The sequence below is a fragment of the Antechinus flavipes genome, chromosome 3, assembly GCF_016432865.1.
Source record: "Antechinus flavipes isolate AdamAnt ecotype Samford, QLD, Australia chromosome 3, AdamAnt_v2, whole genome shotgun sequence".
NCBI classification, from domain to species: Eukaryota; Metazoa; Chordata; class Mammalia; order Dasyuromorphia; family Dasyuridae; genus Antechinus; species Antechinus flavipes.
Window position 1 is genome coordinate 462400341 of NC_067400.1, and position 13342 is coordinate 462413682.

Here is a 13342-nt window from a genome sequence, read left to right on the forward strand (position 1 = left end):
AAGCATCTTTTCTTATGGCTAGAAATAGTTTCAATTTCATCATCTGAAAATTATCTATTCGTAGCCTTTGACCATTTATCAATTGGAGAATGGCTTGATTTCTTATAAATTAGAGTCAGCCTTTTTCAGAATCTTTGACTGTAAAATTTTTTCCCCCAGTTTATTACCTCCCTTCCAATACTATTCGCATTAGTTTTGCCTGTATGAAAGCTTTTTAATTTGATATAATCAAAATTTTCTATTTTGTGATCAATAATGATATCTAGTTCTTCTTTGGTCATAAATTCCTTCCTTCTTCACAGGTCTGAGAGGTAAATGATCCTATGTTTTTCTAATTTATTTATAATCTCATTCTTTATGCTTAGATCATGAACCCATTTTGACCTTATTTTGGTGTATGGTGTTAAGTGGGGGTCAATACCTAGTTTCTGCCATACTAATTTCCAGTTTTCCCAGCAAGTTTTGTCAAATAGTGAAGTCTTATCCCAAAACCTGGGGTCTTTGAGTTTGTCAAACACTAGATTATTAAATGTATTGACTATTTTATCCTATGTACCTAATCTATTCCACTGATCAACTAGCCTATTTCTTAGCCAATACCAAATGGTTTTGGTGACTGCTGCTTTATAATATAGTTTTAGATCTGGCACAACTAAGCCATCTTCATTTGATTTTATTTTCATTTGTTTCCTTGAAATTCTTGACCTTTTGTTCTTCCAGATGAATTCTGTTGTTATTTTTCTAGGTCATTAAAAGGTTTTTTTGGAAGTCTGGTTGGTGTAGCACTAAATAAATAGATTAATTTAGGTAGTATTGTTATCTTTATTATATTCACTTGGCCTATCCAAGAGCACTTAATATTTTTCCAATTGGTTAGATCTGACTTTATTTTTGTGGAAAGTGTTTTGTAGTTTTGCTCATATAGTCCCTGACTTTCCCTTGGCAGATAGATTCCCAAATATTTTATAACATTGGCAGTTACTTTAAATGGAATTTCTCTTTGTATAAATTTATTTTCCTCATTACCTACTCTAATTCCTTCAATCTCTTTCCAACTTTTATTGCCAAAGCTAGCATTTCTAATACAATATTGAATAGTAATGGTGATAGTGGGCAACCTTGTTTCACTCCTGATCTTATTGGGAATGGTTCCAGTTTATCCCTATTATATATGATGCTTACTGACAATTTTAAACATGTGCTACTGACTATTTTAAGGGGAAAAAAAAAACATTTATTCCCATACTCTCTAGTGTTTTTAATAGGAATGGATGTTGGATTTTATCAAATGCTTTATCTGCATTTATTGAGATGATCATATGGTTTTTGTTAATTTGGTTACTAACATAATCTACTATGCTAATAGTTTTCCTAATATTGAACCAGCCCTGCATTGCTGGTATAAATTCTACTTGGTCATGGTGTTTTATCCTGGAGATGGTTTTCTGTAATCTTTCTGCTAGTATTTTATTTTAGATTTTTGCTCAATATTCATTAGGAGGATTGATCTATAATTTTCTTTCTCTGTTTTCAACCTACCTGGTTTAGCTATTGGTACCATGTCTGTGTCATAAAAGGAATGTGGTAGGACTCCTTCAATCCCTATTTTTTTCAAATCATTTATATAGCATTGGAGTTAGTTGTTATTTAAATGTTTGGAAGAAGTCACATATAAATCCATCTGGTCCTGGGGATTTTTTTCTTAAGGAATTGATTAATAGCTTGTTCTATTTCTTTTTCTGAAATGGGACTATTTAAGCAATTTACTTCCTCCTCTGTTAATCTGGGCAGCCTATATTTTTGAAGCTACTGATCCATTTCACTTAGATTATCAAATTTATTCAAGTAAGCCTCTAGAGATATAAAATTTCCCTTTATTACTTTGCCTGCACCCCACAAATTTTGGTATGTTGTTTCATTGTTGTCATTCTCTTGGGTGAAATTACTAATTGTATCTATGATTTTCTGTTTCACCCATTCATTCTTTAGGATGAGATTATTTAGTTTCCAATTACTTTTTGGTCTATTTATCCCTAGCTTTTTGTTGAATGTAAATTGTATTGCATCATGATCTGAAAAGAATGCATTTACTATTTCTGTCTTTTTGCACTTAATTTTGAGGCCTTTATGTCTTAATATATGGTCAATTTTTGTATAAGTTCTATGAATACTGAGAATAAAGTGTACTTTCTTGTCTCTAGTCAGTTTTCTCCAAGATCTATCATATGTAATTTTTCTTATATTCTATTTACCTGTTTAACTTCTTTCTTATTTGTGTTGTGGTTTGCTTTATCTAATTCTGAGAGTATAAGGTTGAGATCTCCCACTATTACACTTTTGCTGTCTATTTCTTCATGCAACTCTCTTAACTTCTCCTTTAGGAATTTAGATACTATACCACTTGGTGCATATATGTTTAGTATTGATATTGCTTCATTGTCTATGCTACCCTTGAGCAAGATATAATTTCATTCCTTATTTCTTTTAATTAGATCAATTTTTGCTTTTGTTAATCTGAGATAAGGATGGCTATCTCTGCTTTTTTTTTTTTTTTACTTTACCTGAAGCATAATAGATTATACTCCAGCCTTTATGTATCACCTGCTTTATATGTGTTTTCTGTAAACAACATATTGTAGGATTCTAGCTTTTGATCCAGTCTGCTATGTGCCTCCACTTTATGGAAGAATTCATTCCATTCACATTTATGGTTAAAACTACCAATTCTGTATTTTCTGCCATCTTATTATCCCCAGATTATATATTTTTTTTCTTTTCCCCCTTTCCTGTTATGAGTTCAAATGTTGGAGTTCTTGTTCTTCTCAAAGCACAGCCGGTTTAGAGGCTTGGAGCCCTTCGGATGTCTCCAAATCCAAAGGTTCTATCCTTCAGCCTCTGCCTCTGCTTTCTTCAGCCTCCAACCAACACAGAGATGAAATGTCTCTCTTGTCTCCTTCTGGGGAGCCCAGCCACCAACTACAGTGGTATGAGATGAAGATGAATCTGGTTGTCCACTGAACTCTCCACTCGTAGCTGTATCCTCTGAAAACCCTTCGTCTGCCACCAGAGTCGCTCCTCTCGAGTCCGGCTGAACTCTCTTCTGCGACCAGCCAGCCAAGAGGAAAAAAAATGTATTCTGCAATGGCTGTCTCGCCTTATATGTGAATCTTCTGAGAGAATGGGATTATGGGTTTTCTCCCATAGTGCTCTCTGGGCCAAAGAGCTTTAAGGGAGGTGTGGACTCCCTTGAAGTTAGGAAGTGTACTTTGTGAAGCTAGCATACTTGTGAACTCCAATGAGTAAAGGTGTGAACACAAGCCTTGTATTAATTAGTTCTACTTAGTACCTTGTTTCAGGTTCTGGCCAAAATCTTCTTGTAAGATTAGATCAACTCTAATTAGTTAGCGGTTAGTAAGGATTCCAACACTTCCCCACCCCCAGTATTAAATTTATGGGCACCACTTGTCTCACATAGCTCTCCTTCTTTACAAGCCCTCCCACTCCCTTTGAGTCCCTCCCCTTTTCTTATACCTTTCCCTTATTTTTTTTTCCTGTATTCCCTTCTATTTAGCCTACTCTTTGCCTTTTCCCTTTTCCTCTCCCACCTTTTAATGAGGTGAGAGAAATTTCTCTGTCAACCAAATATGTCTAATATTTTCTCTTTGAGCCAAATCTGATGAGCGTAAAATTCCCACAATGTTCCTCCCCCTCCCTTAATTCCCTCACATATGATAGGTTTCCTTTGCCTCTTTATGGGATGTAATTTCCCTCTTTTTATTTCTGCTTTTCCCTTTTTCTGATACCATACCCTTTCTACTTCTACTTCCCTTTATTTTTTAATATTCTAACGGTAAAATCAAATTATTCCTGTGATTTTTATGTACACCCATAACAGAAATACAGTTCTCAAGAGTTCCTTTTACCTTTTTCTGCTTCTTTTGAGTCCTATAGTTGGAAGTCAAATTTTTTGTAAGCTCTGGTTTTTTAATTAAAAACAAATGGAATACACCTGTTTCACTGAATGTCCATCTCTTCTCTTAAAGAAAATGCTCACCTTAGCTGGGTAGTTTATTCTTGATTGCATTCCAATTTTTTTTGTCTTTCTTACTGAATATCATATTCCAGGCCCTTTGATCCTTTAATGTGGAAGCTGCTAGATCCTGAGTGTTCCTTATTGTGGGTCTTTGGTATTTGAATTTTTTTTTCTGGCTTCTTGTAATATTTCCCCTTAGTCTGATAGTTCTGAAATTTAGTCACAATATTCCTTGGAGTTTTTGTTTTAGGGTCTCTTTCAGAAAGTTTTCAATGAATTCTTTCAATGCCTATTATGCCTTCTGATTCTATTATATCTGAGCAGTTCTCTTTGATGCTTTCCTGTAATATAGTGTCTAGGTCCTTTTTTCATCATAATTTTCAGGAAGTCCAATAATACTCAGATTATCTCTCCTAGATCTATTTTCCAGGTCTGTTGTTTTTCCAAGTAGATATTTAACATTATTTCTATTATTATTATTATTATTATTTTTTGCTTGACTGATTCTTGATGTCTCCTTAAGCCATTTATTTCCATTTGTTAAGTTCTGATTTTTAATGAGTTATTTTCTTCATGATTTTTTTTTTTTTACTTTTTTTTTGTATATGTCCAATTGAATTTTTAAATGAGTTGTTTTACTCTATGGAATTTTTTTTCATTTCACCATTTTTATTTATACCTTTTTTATTGATAGCAAATATTCATGAGTAATATTTACAAATTGGCCCTTGCACTCACTTCTGTTCCAACTTTTTCCCTTCCCTCCTTACACCTCCTCCCCTAGATGGCAGGCAGTCTCATACATGTTAAACATGTTAAAGTATATCTTAGATAAAATGTATGTGTGCAGATCCATACAGTTTTCTTATTGCACAAGAAAAAAAATGGATTCAGAAGGTAAAAATAAACTGGGAAGAAAAACACAAATGTAAGTAGTCCACATTCATTCCCCAGTGGTCCTTTTCTGGGTGTGGCTGATTCTGTCCATCAATGATCAATTGGAACTGAAATGGATCTTCTCTTTGCCTAAGATATCCACTTCCTACAGAATATATCCTCATACAGTATTGTTGTTGAAGTGTATAATGATCTCCTTGTTCTGCTCATTTCATTTAGCATCAGTTCATGTAAGTCTCTCCAAGCCTCTTTGTATTCATCCTGCTGGTCATTTTTTACAGAACAGTAATATTCCATAACTTTCAAATACTAATATTTCACCCAACCATTCTCCAATTGATGAGCAACCATTCAATTTCCAGTTTCTAGCCACTACAAAAAGGGCTGCCACAAAAATTTTGGCATATACAAGTCCCTTTCCCTTCTTTAATATCTCTTTGAGATATAAGCCCAATAGTAAACACTATTGGATCAAAGGATAGGCACATTTTGATAACTTTTTGAGCATAATTTTGCTCTTCAGGATGGCTGGATCTGTTCACAACTCCACCAACAATGCATCAGTATCCCAGTTTTCTGGCATGCTTTCCAACATTCAGCATTATATTTTCCTGTCATCTTAGCCAATCTGACAGGTCAGAGTTGTCTTATTTTGCATTCCTCTGATCAACAGTGATTTGGAACACCATTTCATACGAGTAGAAATAGTTTCAATTTCATCATCTGAACATTGTTCATATCCTTTGAACATTTATCAATTAGAGAATGGCTTGACTTCTTATAAATTAAAGTCAGTTCTCTATATATTTTGGAAATGAGGCCTTTATCACAACCTTACACTGTAAAAATGTTTTCCCAGTTTATTGCTTTCCTTCTATTCTTGTCTGCATTAGTTTTGTTTGTACAAAAGCTTTTTAAACTGATAGTTTTAAATAAATGCTATTGACTATTTTAAGGAAAAGTTCATTTATTCCTATATTCTCTAGTGTTTTTAATAAGAATGGATGTTGGATTTTATCAAATGCTTTATCTGAATCTACTGAGATGATCATATGATTTTTGTTAATTTGGTTATTGATATAATCAATTATGTTGATAGTTTTTCTAATATTGAATCAGCCCTGCATTGCTGGCATAAATTCTACTTGGTCATGGTGTTTTATCCTGGGGATGATTTTCTGTAATCTTTTGGCTAATATCTTATTTAAGATTTTAGCATCAATATTTATTAGGGAGATTGGTGTATAATTTTCTTTCTCTGTTTTCAACCTACCTGGTTTAGCTATTGGTACCATGTCTGTATCATAAAAGGTATTTGGTAGCACTCCTTCAATCCCTATTTTTAAAAAATAGTTTATATAGCACTGGAGTTAATTGTTCTTTAAATTTTTGGTAGAATTCACATGTAAATCTATCTGGTCCTGGTGATTAATAACTTGTTCTATTTCTTTTTCTAAAATGGAATTGTTTAACCAATTTACTTCTTCCTTGTAATCTGGGCAAGCTATATTTTTAAAGGTATTCTTCCATTTCATTTAAGTTATCGAATTTATTGGCGTAAAGTTGGGCAACATAACTCCTAATTATTGCTTTAATTTTCTCTTCATTAGTGGCAAGTTCTCCATTTTCATTTTTTAAGATTAACAATTTGATTTTCCTCTTTCCTTTTTCTAATCAAATTTACCAAGGGTTTATCTATTATATTTTGTTTTTTCATAGAGTCAACTCTCAGTTGTATTTACTAATTCAATAGTTTTAGGGTTTTTTCTTTTTTTTTACTTTAAACTTTATTAATTTGTCCTTTTATTTTTAGAATTTCAAGTTTAGTGTTTGGGGGTTTTTAATTTGCTCTTTTTCTAGCTTTTGTAGTTGTAAGCCTAATTCATTGATTTTCTCTTTCTCTATTTTTTGCAAGTAAGCCTCTAGAGATATAAAATTTCCCCTTATTATCATTTTGGCTTCATCCCACACATTTTGGTATGATGTCGCATTATTGTTATTCTCTTAGGTGAAATTATTAATTATGTCTATGATTTGCTGTTTCACCCAATCATTTGTTCGGATGAGATAATTTATTTTCTAATTATTTTTTATCTATTTTTCCCCTGGCTTTTAGTTGAATGTAGTTTTTATTGTATTGTGATCTGAAAAGGATGCATTTATTATTTCTGCTTTTCTGAATTTGAATTTGAGATCTTTATGTCCTAATATATGGTCAATTTTTGTATAGGTTCCATGAACTGCTGAGAAGAAAATGTACTCCTTTCTGTCTCCATTTAGTTTTCTCCAAAAATCTATCATACCTAATTTTTTCTAGTATTTTATTTACCTCTTTGATTTCTTTCTTATTTATTTTGTGGTTTGATTTATCTAGTTCTGAGAATGCAAGGTTGATATCTCCCACTATTATAGTTCTGCTGTCTGTTTCTTTTTGCAGCTCTCTTAACTTCTCCTTTAAGAATTTAGAAGCTATAACACTTGGTTCATATATGTTTAATACTGATATTGCTTCATTATCTGTGCTACCCGTTAGCAAGATATAGTGCCTTTCCTTATCTCTTTTAATTAGATCATTTTTTGCTTTTGCTTGATCTTAGATCAGGATTGCTATCCCTGCTTTTTTGACTTCACCTGAAGCATGGCAGATTCTGCCCCAGCTTATTACCTTTACTCTGTATGTATCACCCTGCTTCAAGTGTGTTTCTTGTAAACAACATATTGCAGGATTCTGACTTTTAATTTAGTCTGTTATCTGCCTCCACTTTATGGGGGAGTTTATGCCATTCACATTTATGGTTAAAATTACTAATTCTGTATTTCCTGCCATCTTGTTAACCCCAGAGTATGCTTTTCTCTTTTCTTTCCGCCTTACCCTCCTCTCAAGTATTAAACTTGTGAGCACCTTTTGCCTCCTGTAGCCCTCCCTCTTTAGGATCCCTCCCCCCATCTTAGAGTCCCTCTCCTTTTCTTAAAACTTTTCCTTCCAATTTCTGTATTCCCTTCTATGTAGGTTATTCCTTCCCTTTTCACTTTTCCCCTTCTACTTTTCAATGAGGTGGTAGAACTTTCTCTATCAAATATGTTTGATATTTTCCTCTTTAAGCCAATTCTGATGAAAGATGCACACTATGTTCACCCCCCTTCCTTCTTTTTCTCAAATATAATAGCTTTCCTTTGCCTCTTCATGAGATGTAATACCCCCACTTTACTCTTTTTTCTGTTATAATTTCCTTTTCACCTCTAGCTTCTTTTCTATATTATAACAGCAAAACCAAATTATACATGTATTCTTTATGTCTACTCACAACAGAAATATAGTTCCTTAGATTTCTTTTTACCTTTTTATGTTTCTCTTGAGTCCTTTCGATCTTTTAATGTGCATGCTGCTAGATCATGAGTAATCTTTATTGTGGCTCCTCTGTATTTGGATTGATTTTTCTAGCTTCTTGTAGCATTTTTCCCTTGGTCTGATAGTTCTGGAATTCAGCCACAATATTTCTTGGAGTTTTGATTTTGGGATCTCTTTCAGTCAGTGATTGATGAATTCTTTCAATTTCTATTTTACCCTCTGTTTCTATAACATCTTGGCAGTTCTCTTTGATGATTTCCTGAAAAATAGTGTCTAGGTCTTTTTTTCTTTATAATTTTCAGGAAGTCCAAAAATCCTCTGATTATCTCTCCTAGATCTATTTTCCAGGTCTGTTGTTTTCCCAGGTAGGTATTTTTTTTTTTTCATTTTTTTTTTCTTTTGCTTGAGTGAGTCCTGGTGTCTCTTCAAATCGCTCATTTCCATTTGTTCAATTCTGATTTTTAATGAATTATTTTCTTCATTTGCTTTTTAAATTTACTTTTTGTAATTGTCCAACTGAGTTTTTAAATGAATTGTTTCGTTCTGTGGGATTTTTTTTTCCATTTTGCCAATTTTATTTTTTAGAGAGCTATTTTCTTTTTCCAATTCACTAATTCTATTTTTCAGGGAGTTGATTGCTTTATCCACTCTGTATTTTAATGAATAGGATGATTTATCCAGACCCTCTTGCAAATCTTCCCTTCCTTTCCCCATTTTTCTTCTAGCTCTCTTTTAAGAACTGTTTTAATTTCTTCTATGAGAGCCTTGTGTAGTGTGCACCAGATCATATCCCCCTTTGGGGTTTTTTCTAGAGACAATCTATTTTTAGTCTCCTCAGTGTTTCAAGTCTACTCTTTATCAGTATAGAAGCTATTTATAGTTAGAACCTGCTTTAACTTTTTACTTATTTTGACAAAAAAGAAACAAAATAAACAACCAAACAACAACAACAACAACCAACTGCAATTTGCTTTTGGAGCAGTGGGGTATTACCAAGCTTCCTCTATAGACAACAGGAAGTAGCAGTAAAGCAGCAGTGGGACTGCTAAGCTGAGATCCAGGTCAGCACTAGGATCAGAGATAGTGTTGAGTCACTCAAGGTGCTGGGTGGTGTGGCCAGATCCCCAGAGACTCTAGCGTTTGCGGTTATAGTCTTTAACCCCTGTGTTTATAGCTTCTCTGCTGATCTAATGGCTTGCTGCCAAAGCAAAGTAGCTCACACCGTGGTAAAGTTCTCTCCACAATTTTCTCCTGGCTGAGATCATGCCCTGCCCTCCTCAGATCTGCTCAGCATGAGCTGCCTTCTGTGCTCTCACTGTCTACTTGTCTGATCCTGCACCTGGCCTAATCATCCCAGTCCACAAGCAAAAACAAACATTTTCTGGCACATTTAGAGATTATCTTCCATTGGTAATGTGTTGTACTCCCAATACAGTCAAGCATTAATTCCAAAGCCTTTCATAAAAAGAAGTAGTCTGAGGGGAAGGAAGAGCTAAGATAAACATATGTGTCCTCTCTGCCATCTTGGCTCCACCCCCCAGCAAAAGACTTTAATGTGCTTCTCTGAGCTATGAACCAATGTAAAAGAAAGATAAATAATAGGAAAATAAAGAATTGAACAATTCATGCAGAAATTAGGGCTAAATGACTTAAGATATTTTCTAAATGGGACTCTTTTACAAAAATTTACCATATATTTGGACAAACAGACATAGAAAATAAATGGTTAAAGGTCAAAACAGGGAGCACATTAATTATAGAATAGTATAAAATAAAAATAGTAATAAGTAGTACAATATAAATTACATATATATAAAATACTTGGTGTAATAATAGTAATAAGATCACAAAAAATCCAGAATCAAATGCATATTTAATATTAAAATCTGAATGATTAAGTAAAAGAACAAAATCAAATACATACAAATACAAAAAGAACAAATCAAATATATACTTAAAAAGAACAAATCATAGAAGTAATAAATGTATGAAGGCAATGAAAATGATGAAGATATCCTAAAAAACTTTTGTTAGGAAACTAAAAAAATCTGAAGAGGGGAAAATCATATCCCTATAAATATACATTAATACAACAACCACAAAAAAAATAGAAGCTGAACTGATTACATATTTTAAAAATATATGTAATATATATTAAAAACTAGTAAGTGAATTATCATACTGGTTGTAGCATGGCTATGGCTTGCCTCAAAGTGGAATCACAGAAGTTTTTTCATATCTTCTTTCTCTTCCCTTCTCTTTCTATTCTCTATCATTCCAATAACACACAGGATTGTGGGTTTGCAGATTTATTGGACAAAGCACTTCAGAGGGTATGTTGTCAAATCCTTTCATTTCCCAGATGAAGAAATCAATATCAGAGGAGTGTGCCCAAATTACATAGCCAATATGTCAAACTTGAATATACATCTTCCTCAATCTGAGGTCAGCTCTCAATCAACTATGATGGAAAAGGGTTAAATTGAAGGGATTTTCAGAAAAGAAACACATTTAAACACTGTTGCGAATTGGTCCAAACATTCTGGAAAACTACTGCATTTGAAATCATGTCAGAAAAGTCACTAAATGAACTAAATAGTTCATTTTTGGTCCATTGGTTCTACTTCTGGTTCTAAAGTCCAAGGAAGTCACAGAAAAATTTTATAAATCCTCAAATATAAATAACAGGATTTTTGAATTAGAAAAAATAACAAGTTGAAGATTGATTGAATCACTTACACAGCATTAAATGACAAGTACAAAGAACTAAAGGAAGCATAATATTTTTTTATTGTACGAAATAACAATTGCAAAGAATCAAAGGAAATATAATAAAACTGTAAAATGATTTGTCATGAAAAAGAACAGAAAATGGAGAGCAACATGGACAATGGCTACAACAATATAAATCAAAACAAACACAAAAAGCCCCTAAAGTCAGATAAATTCAGTGACCAATACTGATTCTGGAGAATAATGTGATAGTTTCTTGGTAGCATAATGAGGGACTATAGGTACAATATGTTGCCTAAATGATATGAGCTATCAGTGGCATTTGATTTATTGTTGTCACAAGGGCCAGGTAAAATAGCTTATTTGTGTTTTACTATTTTCAAAGCCTATACCAATCATCATCTCATTATAATAACACAGCCTCCCTAGGATTTTGGCAAAGTAGGTATGCTTAGTAAATGATGCTCAAAGAAATTATATGGCCTGGACAAGCTTAAAGAGCTAGGACCTCAGGAGCTTCGCTTTGAACTCATGTCTTTCTCCAAGTTCAATACTTTTTACTGGTTCGATACTTTTGATTCTTGGAAAAAATAATGAACAAATGTCCCATTTAAGTATTTAATTTCTATGCATTTGGATAGATAATGTATATATTTTTGGATAGCCTTGAACAGACAATAACATATCCTCCTCTTCTCAGCACTCAGCAATATTGTAAGAGCATAGCTTCTTTCTTTTTCTTTCTTTCTTTCTTCTTCTTCTTTTTTTTTGTTGTTTGTTTACTATAGTGTTTGGTATTAGGCCTAGAGTTTTAGATATTGTAAATAATTAATTCACAAAATAATTACTAAGTGCTATTTATGATTGGTATTTTCTCCCCTTTCACTTCTACCTCCTGCTTTCCTGGCTTTCAAAGAAGTTCAAATCCTCCCCCATGTCATTGAACCATTTCACTTAGCCATTCTCCCATCCTAATTAGTGTTTACCCTTTGAGATTATCTTCTACCCACCTAATAGTTGCTTGCATGTCTCCCACATGATTTCCCCCCTTTCTGTCATATACCTGCTGCTTAGCACAGTGATGAACAAATGGTAAACTCTTGTTAAATACTTCTTGACTTGACTTAAATGAATGAATAATGTATAACTTTAATGATTGGAAATCTGTGGATAATGAAACATCAATGTTGCTAAAATCATAAATAAAATAAAGTGCCAGCTTTGAGATAAAAATACACCTATGTGTCTTTGATTTTTATTCACTTTCCCAGAAAATTGAATTTTCCTTTAAAGATAAAGTTGGAGGAGGTTCAAAGGAAACACAGGCAAAAATAGTTCAAGATTCTAGGCCTCTGACCAGTTAGTCCTTTGTTTTCTTCTCCATGAATATTCAGGAAATTAGCAAGAGCAAAGAATATAAGGATTAAAGCTCTGGAGAGTGAAGTGGTTGGACTCTATCTTCTAAGGCCACTTACTAGTTCTACTATTCCTTGAGTTTTGGTGAAATTGAGAATGATAAAATTATTGGTGGTACTGCTTAGTAGTTGAACACCCCTGGAGGGTAGGGATTAAAGAAAATTTTCTGAAAGAATACTCTTTGAAACATTTGACCTGCACAATACAACAAACTTCTATCACTTTAGTAGGTTTAAGTTGGGAGCTAATATAAAGTAAAATGAATAAAATCTGGAAGCTTATACCTTACAACAAAAATAATGATAAGAAGGGAGGGGAGCAGTAGGAGTGCAGTTGAAGATGGATCTCAAAAACCTTTAAGACATAAACAGAGACAGACATACACACACAATAACATGTATATGGTGTCTTAAGATCTGCTAAATCCTTTACATGTATTATCTTGTTTAATCTTCCAAACAATCTTGTGAGAAAGACAACCAAAGATTAATATAGATCAATATAGAGATAGAGACAGGGAGAGAACAGAGACTGTCAGAGACAAAGAGATACACAGAGAAGGACAATTAAATGAGCAGTGGAAAAGGAAGGAATTTTGTTAGGTCAAATCTCACTAATTCCTGAATAAATCACTTAACATCTCTTGGTTACAAATCCACTTGTAAAGTGAGGAGATTAAAACAGATGGTCTTTGAGTTTTCTTCTAATTCCAGGTCTAGCATACTATGATCACATGAATACTCTCCTTTTATGTTGCCCATTACTACAAAACTACAATAATTACCCAAAGCCAAGGTACTATAGAGTCTCTGTAACAGCAGAAAATACTTTGCACTCAGAAAGGATGAGGAGACACTGATATTCATGGGTAGATATGTCCCAAATAGAGATCATCTTCTTGAAAGCTAGGATCT